Source organism: Numida meleagris, chromosome Z (assembly GCF_002078875.1).
Source record: "Numida meleagris isolate 19003 breed g44 Domestic line chromosome Z, NumMel1.0, whole genome shotgun sequence".
Classification (NCBI taxonomy): Eukaryota; Metazoa; Chordata; class Aves; order Galliformes; family Numididae; genus Numida; species Numida meleagris.
The window spans coordinates 63,901,788-63,911,987 of NC_034438.1; the positions used below are offsets into that span (position 1 = coordinate 63,901,788).

The following is a 10,200-nucleotide window of genomic DNA, read 5'->3' on the forward strand; positions in this document are numbered from 1 at the left end:
TCCTCCCTTCCTCCCTCCCTTCCTCCCTTCCTCCCTTCCTCCCTTCCTTCCTTCCTTTTCTTTTTTGTTTTTGAAATTACATAATTCTGAGTCTTACAAATTTTTTCAGTGAACAAGTTCTAGTTTGGGATGGGGACATTTTGGGGAGAGGGAGTGTTTTTCACAGTGATTTTATTATTTCTATGTTTTAATCCAAGAGCTGCTGCCAGACAGTCCAAACAGTAAAATCACCAGATGACATGCACATAATTACACACTCTACCAAGAGTGAACCTCAGAGGTTTCTAATTTAAATATTTTTGAGTATGTAGATAAACAAAGTGCTGAGGGCAAAACTTCTGAACTTAAAATGTTCCTACCCTCCCCTAAAACACATTAGTGACATCGCTCCAATGACCAGTGGCACACTAAGAAAAAAATCTCTAACATCCAGAAAGGGCTGATTTGTGTTATGTTTTAATCTGGATGTTTGGGTAGAGCTTGCAGAACATGGAGTTTCAGTCTCACATGGAAAGGACACAGCTGACCAACGTAGTGACCTTCTGTGATGGTGTAACTGCATCAATGGACAAGGGATGAAGCCCTGATGTCATCTGTCTGGACTTCAGTAAGGCCTTTGACGCAGTTCCCACAGCATCCTTCTCTCCAAATTGCAAAGGTATGGGTTTCTTGGGTGGACTGCTCAGTGGACGAAGTTGTGAGATCATACTCAGAGAGTGGTGGCCAAATGGCTCAGTGATGAGTGATGAGTGTCTGACCAGTGATGAGTGTCGTCCCTCAGGAGTCTGTACTGGGTCCATTGCTCTTTAATGTCTTCGTCAATGACATCAACAGTGGGATTGAGTGCACCTTCAGCAAGTTTATGGCTGACACCAAGCTGTGTGGTGTGGTCAACATACCTGAGGGATGGGATCCAGGCAGCCATCCAGAGGGACATAGGCAGGCTATCCTTTCATCACGGTCAATGGTTAATGGGCAGGTTTGGCCCGATTCTGTGACTAGTGGGGTGGGGGACCCATGGACCCATGCCCCGGGAAAGGGAAAAAGGGAAAAAAGGGTAGGGAGATGGGCCTAAGAACAAAACCGGCAACAATCTGAGGAGAAACAAACTAATTTACTAAATAAGATATTGAAATGCAAAATAACACACTATAATACAGTATAATTAAAATTGAAGCTAATAAATCAAATAAAATGAGAGTGTCCAAAAACCAAAAGAGGCCTCTAATGCTGGCAGTGAGATGCTGCCAAGACGAGCAGGAGGGAAGAAAAGGGCAAAAAGGGGCGTCTCGTGATATGTGAACAGTTTTTATCTTTCCATCTGAATGGAACAGTAACAGAACAATGCAAAGTTCTCTGGGAAATGTAGTTCTTCTTCTCTTCTGAGAGCCAGGTACCCGGAACTATTCATGATCCATGGACCTAGAGCATTAACTTTTTAACTCCCAGTGCACTACATGATGTTATGATGTGGAATACCGATAACCAAAAATCATAAAACCATGACAATCCCCCAGTATCAATGCAAGCTGGGGGATGAAAGGATAGAGCACAGCCCTGCTGAAAAGGACTTGGGGTTACTGGTGGATGGCAAGCTGGACATGAGCCAGCAGTGTGCCCTCGCATCTCAGAAAGCCGATCCTGGGCTGCATCAAAAGAAGTGTGGCCAGCAGGGTGAGGGAGATGATCCTGCCCCTCTGCTCTGGGCTGGTGAGGCCTCACCCGGAGTACTTCATTTGGATATGGAGTTCTCTGTACTCGAGAGACAAGGACCTGCTGGAACACATCCAGAGGAGGGCCACAAAAATGATCCACAGAATGGAACATCTCCTCTATGAGGACAGACAGAGAGCTGGGGCTGTTCAGTCTGGGGAGGAGAAGGCTCCGGGGAGACTTGAGAGAGGTCTTTCAGTATCTAAAGGGGGGCTATAATAAAGAAGAGGACAGACTTTTTAGCAGGGTCTGTTGAGATAGGACAAGGGGAAATGGTTTCAAACTAAAAGGGGAGATTTAGGTTGGATATAAGGAAGATGTTTTTTACAATAAGGGCAGTGAGGCACTGGCACAGGTTGCCCAGAGAGGTGGTGGATGCTTCAGCCCTGGAGACACTCAAGGTAAGGTTGGATGGGGCTGTGAGCACCCTGTTGTCCCTGTAGGTGTCCCTGTTCCCTGAAGGGGAGTTGGACTAGATGACCTTCAGGGATCCCTTCCAACTCAAACATGTCAATGATTCTATGAAAAGTGACACAATCCCACAGAGGAGTATGACTTTAATTGCAGATATTTCCTGGAAACGTACAATACTTTCTCCCTGTTCTAGGATTGGACCTGAAGACCTCTCCTGTAATGTTGCTTGTAATTTCAGCACTTGAATTAGAGATGAAGTGCCCAAAATCTCACCTTGAACTTCATATTTTGTCTGCTCTGGTGTTAGATCTCTGGAAACCTGAACTCTCCACAAATTAATTGCTGCTTACAGACACCTAAATACTTACCATCATGTAGAAACCTTTTAGAAAGAGAGAAGTACATGACCCTGTGACCCTGTTCTGAGAGGAATGCTTATAGTTAAAGTCATGTTTTTTTGAACCAGTAAGTGGAATGTGTGAAAGTGGAAGGTATGAGTCAAATTTACCACAGTGGCATTGTTTGCAAAGGCTTGCTTAAGCCTTTTAATTGAGAATCTCTTGCAGTAAGTGCATGCCAAAGCTGCACTACAGACAGTTGCATTACAGACAACTTCATTTACTGTAAAAAGTTTTCTAGTTTGATCATGGTCATCTATGACAAAACATACAATGAGTTTATCCCTTTCAGTTTTGTTTATAACTTAAGAACACATGCACCACAAATAAGTCCATTGCTTATTTATACTATTTTCACAGACAATAGACTATGAATTTCAAGAGTGCATCAGTATCTATACTTTAATAATTGATGAACCTATAAAAACAGGATTTATTAATGTTTAAAAGTTCATTTTAAGTAATTTTTGAGATCGGATATAAAAAAGCTAAATGTAGCACCACAGTTAATTAAGATGTATGTATTTTCCTTTTTCCAGAGGCTTTCCATATAATAATGTTTTTTCAACCATCTCCTTGGCTAATAATTCACTTCTTAAGCAAGCATCACGTCCTTTTTGCAGAAGATCAAAACCTTTCTAACAAAAGCTGCCTTAGGTGTCTGCTCGGCTTCAAAACCTTCATTCCAGCATGCCTGTCCAGGATGCCTGCAGTGATAGTTTAATCATGGTATTACTCTCTTTTTCTTATCCTTAATATTACCTTTCAAGCCTGACTAACTTATAAATGCTCATGTCCCCCAGGCAATGCCTGCTGAAAACACTGTGGTGACACTGTGCTTAGCCAACCCTAAGTAACCTTAAGTGTTGTGCGGGAAAAAAACATTCTCCCCAGTACATCAAAGAGGTACACTGAATGTTGCAGTTAAAATCAAATTTCCATATATTGATAAGCATATGTTAGACTGCCATATGAAAAAAAAAAGATGTATAATCTGTTTGTAGTGGTTCCGACTGGGACAGATGTTCATATAACATTTTGAAATAATAAATGGCATTTGTGTTCTGCTCATGAAGGACAACCTGCCAGGGAGCACAAAATTCCCATTGTTGCCCTCCTCGCTGGACTTCACTTGAAAGTTTATCCCAGCACTTTGTTTCATAAAATGGAACAGATATCTGTGATGAGCAGTGTAGGCTTCCTTCACCACACTGTGATAATGTCTTTTTTGTCTAGGAAAGTAATGAGAAAAAGAACACCGTTAAGAGAAGGAATGACATCTTGATCAGTCGAGTCTGTCCACTTCCCTCTCCCATTCGTTCTGCATTTTAATCTATTGTCATCGTCTATCAGACAGCACACACAGTCTAGGGAAAGCTAAAATATATTACACAGAGCAGCTAAATGGAGCTGGGGTTATTGCAGGAAAATCCTCCCAGAGGCCAAAGACTAAAAATATTTAGAATATCAAGGTTCATTTACTCTATTCTTCATCAGACAATAATGACTTTTAGGCGTCACCTCCTTGTTTGGAAAAAAAAAACAAAAAGTATTTTAAAAACAGAGGAAAAATAAAAAAGAAAGAGAAAAAAAGAAAAGTACGCTGTTTTGTCCTTCCGCTAAGATAGCTGGGAAAAACACAAAGACATTCATTCACTTAATTTAGCCTAAGCATTTTTCTAACGTAGGATTAGAGGAAGTTATATTTAAAAATTTAAATTAAAATAATTTAACTTAAAATAACATTCACTCTTGTCTTCTGATTCAGTATAGCAGTTCTCTCACCTGTCTTTCCTCATATCCTTTCTATTCTCTGTGCCACAGATTTGAAAAGGCAAAGTCACCATGCAAACAGGAAGAGGAAATGTGATCTTATAGCACTACTGAAGTTATAACATGCCTACAGAGATCCAAGGAAAAGGTATTTTACAAAGTGGTAACAGGTTCAATAAATAAAAGTGCATGTATAGCTAAGTTACAGCACCCAGGCTTATGACACATCACTTCTCAGAGTACATGCTGACCTTTACAAGAATTCTGGAAATGCAAGCCTTCCATTCCCTTACTTATGTACAGTAATACCTTAGATTAAATTACCACTGTGAATTCACATTTACCTTCTGTGAAATTACCAGTAATAATTATGATAAATATAAACATATGTGCTTTTGAGACAAAACATAGAAATAATGTTGTTTTCTGGGTAGACTACTGTAAAAAACAGCTGACAAGAAATAATATGTAAAGATATTTAGAAGACTGTTGTTCTATAGTAGGAACAGAGCAGGCACCTTCCTATGTGTGGACTTCGTGTGCTTTTTTGTGTATGTGTATATATATATTATTATTTTTAAATCACATTTTCTCTCAGAGTTGAGATTGCCAGAATTTTTATTTAAGAAATAGTTGTAAAACTTGGAAAAGTTACTCAAAAAATTGAGTAGCAAAAATGTTGCAATAATCTACCAAAATAGTACATCTGAGGATTTCTGTAAAAGGAATAAGAAGATAATTATAAAAAAATCACAGAATTGCAGAAAGATTGAGGTTGGAAGGGATCTCTGGGTCCATCTGCTCCAACCCCTGCTCCATCAGGGACACCCAGAGCAGGGTGCCTGGGACCATGTCCAGATGGCTTTTGGAGATCTCCAAGGACAAGACTCCTTAGTATCTGGACAGCCTGTGCCAAGGCTCCATCACAGCACTGCAGGAAGGAAGTGCTTCCTGATGTTCAGATGGAACCTTCTGTGCTTTAGATTCTGCCAAATGCTTCTTGTGCTCTACTTGTACACCACTGGGAAGAGCATGGCTTCATTCTCTCTGTCTTCAGGTGTTTATACATTGATGAAATCCCCCTAGGGCCTTCTCTGCTCAAAATATATAGTATATTTTCTGTACTCAGTATTTGGCAAAATAAATAGCTCCTAGGAATCCTGAATTTTGGCTCATTGAAGAGATAAAAGAGAAGTATTTGCATATATTCTAATGATAAATTAAAAGGGAACATTTTATCGAAACAAACTTAGCAACAAGAAAAAGACAAACACTCTAAATAACTCCAAGGGGATATTGTGGCAAGTCACACACATACAGTCCTCATACCTTACCAAATGTAGATTGCTTGTGACACGCCTGATCTCATTTTTCTGAACATGCCCTTAGAAATGGCTTTAAGGGCTAGAACGTTCGTCCATTTTGCAAAAGTCTGACATTTCTCTTCTCTGAATTTCTTCAAAATAACCCTTCTGGCCACCAGCAATATATTTCGTCTCATTATAGATAATGAGCTTTCTTCAGTCTCCTAGAAATGAAAATAAAGGAGAGTAATAAAAGATACCAAAGGTGTGAAAGATAAATCATCAGAGAGGAAACAGCAGCTGATCAGCTAGGAAAACTCCAGAACTCCTTGGTGATCTTTGCAGCCTGTTTTAAGGCATCCGTGGCAGGATGTTTCCAGACAAGATTTTCAGGAGCGTATCAGGGATCAGACAAGCACTTTCCAGATATCACTTTTTATCTGGTGCCTGAAAATTTGGTTTGAAGAGAAACTAGACGGCGTACAATAAGATGACTGCATTTGAAGAAAGGTACACTTGGCTCATACTCAGATGATTCTGAGCAGAACTGTAAATAAAATACAAATACAACAGCAAATAAAACACTAGGAAAAAATGTTGATTAAAATAAGGGACAGAGTAATAGTTGTGTTGAACACAATCAAAGGCTTTTTATGTCAGCACGGCCAAGATTTGTTCCACTGCTGTCATGACCCTCCTCTAGTCCCTTCTTGGGAGGGGCTTTTGACTCCACTTGACAGGAGCAGGGCACTACTTTGTACACAGTATGAGAAGAGCGGTCTGCTATAGCTAGCACAAATAGGTCACAGAACTGACTCACATTCCCTGGGACTTCAACACAGAGGTGGAAAATGGTGATTTGCTTTAGTGGGAATGAAAACAATGTGGCAATGCATCCCAAATTAATCTTTGTTGTTTTTATCCTCATGATAGAAAAGGTTAAAACAGAAAAGAAAGATCTCTGTCTGTGCAACATTGAACACGTGCTGTGATGGCTGGAGTGAAGAGCTGCACCAGAAGTGATGCTCATGACATGACCTGGAAAGCACAGAGGAAAACTGTTACTTTGGTGGGGCTGTAAGGTACAGCGTGATAAAACCAGCCTTAGAGTGCAGCCATGCACGTTGTCACACCGAACTGGCATTGCAGACAGTGAGGAAGGACTGCTGGGACTTCATCCCACCCGGCAGATTTTCTTGGCTTCTCTTACAGCACTGGGCACGGTTAGAAACTGAGCACTGATCCTCTGGCCTGTATGAGCTCTAGATTTGAGCTGACTTTGTATATTTGCAACTTCATTATTTTTGCTGCAGCAAGAATTTCAGTCAGATGGATTAGCTCATATGCTGAAGAGTCAGAGGGAGCAATCTTTGATTTACTGTAGTTTTTCACTGCAACCTTAAGTATCTCTCCTCCTGGCTGATTTGTAAGGGGTCTGTGCCTTCTACAAACGTGGAAGTAAGCATTTTGCCTGATAGAAAATGAACGGATTGTACAGAAGCAAAACATACTGTGGATGAGGAACTGTTTTTTATTGAAGTGCTGGGTTGCCTGGCCTAAATCCTTCAGAAAGCAGTTCTGAAAACTAGCAAATAGCCCCTGTTAATGCCCAATCAGTTTGGGTGAGAGGAATTACCAACCTCAAATTTTGTTCATGTTGCAAATGAAGCAGTTCTGTTTTAGAAATACCTTTTCTCTGTAAGCTGCTGAGGGAGAGCTGCAAAGACAAGAAAGGATGAAAACATCAACAGAGCAATGGCCCCTCTCACAGACAAAAAGCTCCACTTTTAAACAGCTTCCCCTGAGCAGGAAACATCCATTTTTCACTATCCAGAGCAATAGCTTGCACAGTACTTGATTTAAATGGAACTGCAGTTTTAATGGAACCCTAACTCTATGAGCATGATAGGGTGAAATTAACACTCATCTTTAGTTTGTGAGGTTACCGAAACACTAAATGTAATTTCATTTTGGACAGAAAACACCAAGAGTTCTGGCCAGACAACGCCCTCAGCACAGGTTGGAGTAAATAAGATAAACACTCTAGAAAACGCTGGCTTATGTCTCAAAAGTTAACAAAAAATGTAACTGGTAATCTTTTTTTTTTCTCAGTACCTTATCAGTCTACCATGTTTATTGCAAATCATGTCATAATCCAATTCAATAAAACTTGAAATAGAAGATTAAATAAGGACAGAAAAGAGGATATAAATTCCTTTCATGTCAATGTCATCCCTCCTACATACTTTAATATGACTGTGTTGAAGCTAAAATACCTAGAATTGGCTGCGGAATTTATTGTAGTTGCTGTTACTGTATTATACATTAGGTGAAGTGTTGTACATTTGCAGCCTATACAATTCATTACTTTCTTTCTGCACTTAAAGCACCATATAAGAGAAATCAGTATAGAAATGGTGAAAATTGCCACATACCTCTGCTTCCAGGTGTCTAAAGAAGCAGTTTGGTGCAAAGGCTGCTGAGCACCGCAGCCCCCACATTTGTCAGTAACAGTCACAGCTGCTCAGGACCTTCCCAAAGAGCCCCTTGTTTGGATGCTCTGCCCCCAGTGCCTCGCGGTGCCCCACCAAGTAAGGAAAGTATGGAGCTGATCTGCTCAGCTTGTCTGGTCTGGATGGGAAGTTTTCACTGTTGGGAATTTGAAGCTACTCAGGTTTCCAGTATTGGACTTGGCCAGTTAAATAGTGCGTACTGTAAAGGTTAACGAATTCATCCTGGGAATTAGCATTCGTTATTTGCTTTTCATTATTTTTTGTCTGCTCCAGTTCTGTAAAGTTGTTCAGTCCCTCAATTAAGGATCGTAAAAAATATATGTGACCTGTCAGCTGTTTTGGAAACAATCCAGAGAATATATTCCCTAACGCCTGTCCTTGTGACAAATTAGAGGCCATATAAGTGCTTTAGATCACAAGTTATATGACCACAGGTGCGGTTTCTGGCCTGTATGAGGTGGTTTTCCTAGAGCCAGAGGTTGAAGTCTAGATCCTATATCTGTGTGGGTGAACCCTGACCTGGCTGACGGTGCAGATGCAGAGACGGCACCAGTCATCGCCCAGCACGTCTCAGGAGTCCCCACAGGTTCTTACACTGTCCTGCAGCAAGTACTGGCTGCTCTGAGGAGCCAGGCCCGAGGAGGAACACGACCACACACAGCAGCACACAGCCATGGCCGGGTCATGTTGGAACGCCTGCAGCCCGGTGGGATTGGGCTGCATGCTGGGCACTCTGATGCTCCGGGGGAGAAGAGGTACACACACAGCACATAATTCCTTCTGCCTGTACATGGGAGATCAGGGCTCTTGGGAAATGTGTGCACTGATCAGATGTAAACAAACGGCATTTATCCAGTTGCCTGCTATGCTAACCAAAACGCTTTCAGACTGCAGAAATATCCTGATAAGTTCATCAAATACTCAGATATAGTTGCAAATAATCAAATAGACATATACTCGTAAGTACTTGGATAGACACTAGCTTTTTTTCCAGAAATGTGCACGTGCTGTTGATGCCTTCTCTAGAAATAGCGTAGTATTTTTTCTAGCTTTGTTGGTTCATTGAACTGCCTCTGCTATCTTGAGTGGTTGAGCACCCTTAACGCTAGAGCTATGAACCCCATTATCTGGAAAGGTATAGCTCAGGAAGAAAGATGTTTTTAGGTCAATGAGAGCTGTAGAGTGCTGGTGCTGTGGCTGTGTGATCAACTCACCTTTTCAATAGGAGATGTGCTAAGAAGAAGCCAAGTGTATTCCTGTGATTCCTGGTGCATTTTCATCAACAGCTCACCAGAATATGAATTTTTAATGTGTCTTGCTCACAGATCCATAGGAAATGATTATTCTGTATTCTCAGTCTCTAAAACTAAATAAATTCTGGCTTTGAGTAATGCATTTGGGTGATTATTTTAGAATGAGCAATCACAGTTTGGTTGATGCGTTGGGGTTCCCAAGTTTTAAAGATCTTTGCTACAGTAAATGAGAATAGAGCTTTATCTACCAACTTTTATATTTTTAATAATGTTTGTTAATAACAAGCTATGATTGGTCTGACATTTAAAAGATGCAACCATACATAATTTAACATAAATACATGATTTTGTTAATTCTTAACTTTTGAGTCCATTCTTTGTCCAGGTGCAGATAAACCTTTCTTGTAGTAAAAACAGTATTCTATATTTCAGTGTATTCCATATCTACAGAACATAATAAATAAGATAAAAAATATTTTTCTCAGAAAAATCTTCAGTACACCTTGAGATGAATGAACTATGTTTGATGAAATATAAATAATCTTGTGTCAAAAAGAATGTATGAGTATGGGTGAAATTTGGTGTCTTGATCTACAAAATAAGTGACAAGAGAAAAAATCATTTTGAATATATGGTTTTGCTTTTGCCAGCTTTAAGCTAAATTAACATTGAAAGTATTTTTAAAATTCAACAAAGAGCTAAAGAAAAAAATCCAAAACAATACAGAATTCTTTTGAACTGGCCAAATTAAATATTTTACTTCTTTCTCTCACTCCTTCACTCACTCCTTTTCCAGCTGCTCGCCAAAAATAATCTTTTGGTTTGACATAGT

The 10,200-nt window shown here is 40.1% G+C and overlaps 1 long non-coding RNA gene across 1 annotated transcript; it reads left to right on the forward strand.

The window, feature by feature from the left end:
* LOC110390323 lies at positions 1 to 9,506 on the forward strand. Its single transcript, XR_002433695.1, has 4 exons — positions 1 to 658; positions 3,065 to 3,254; positions 4,350 to 4,446; positions 6,536 to 9,506. It is a non-coding gene; the product is annotated as an uncharacterized LOC110390323 (long non-coding RNA).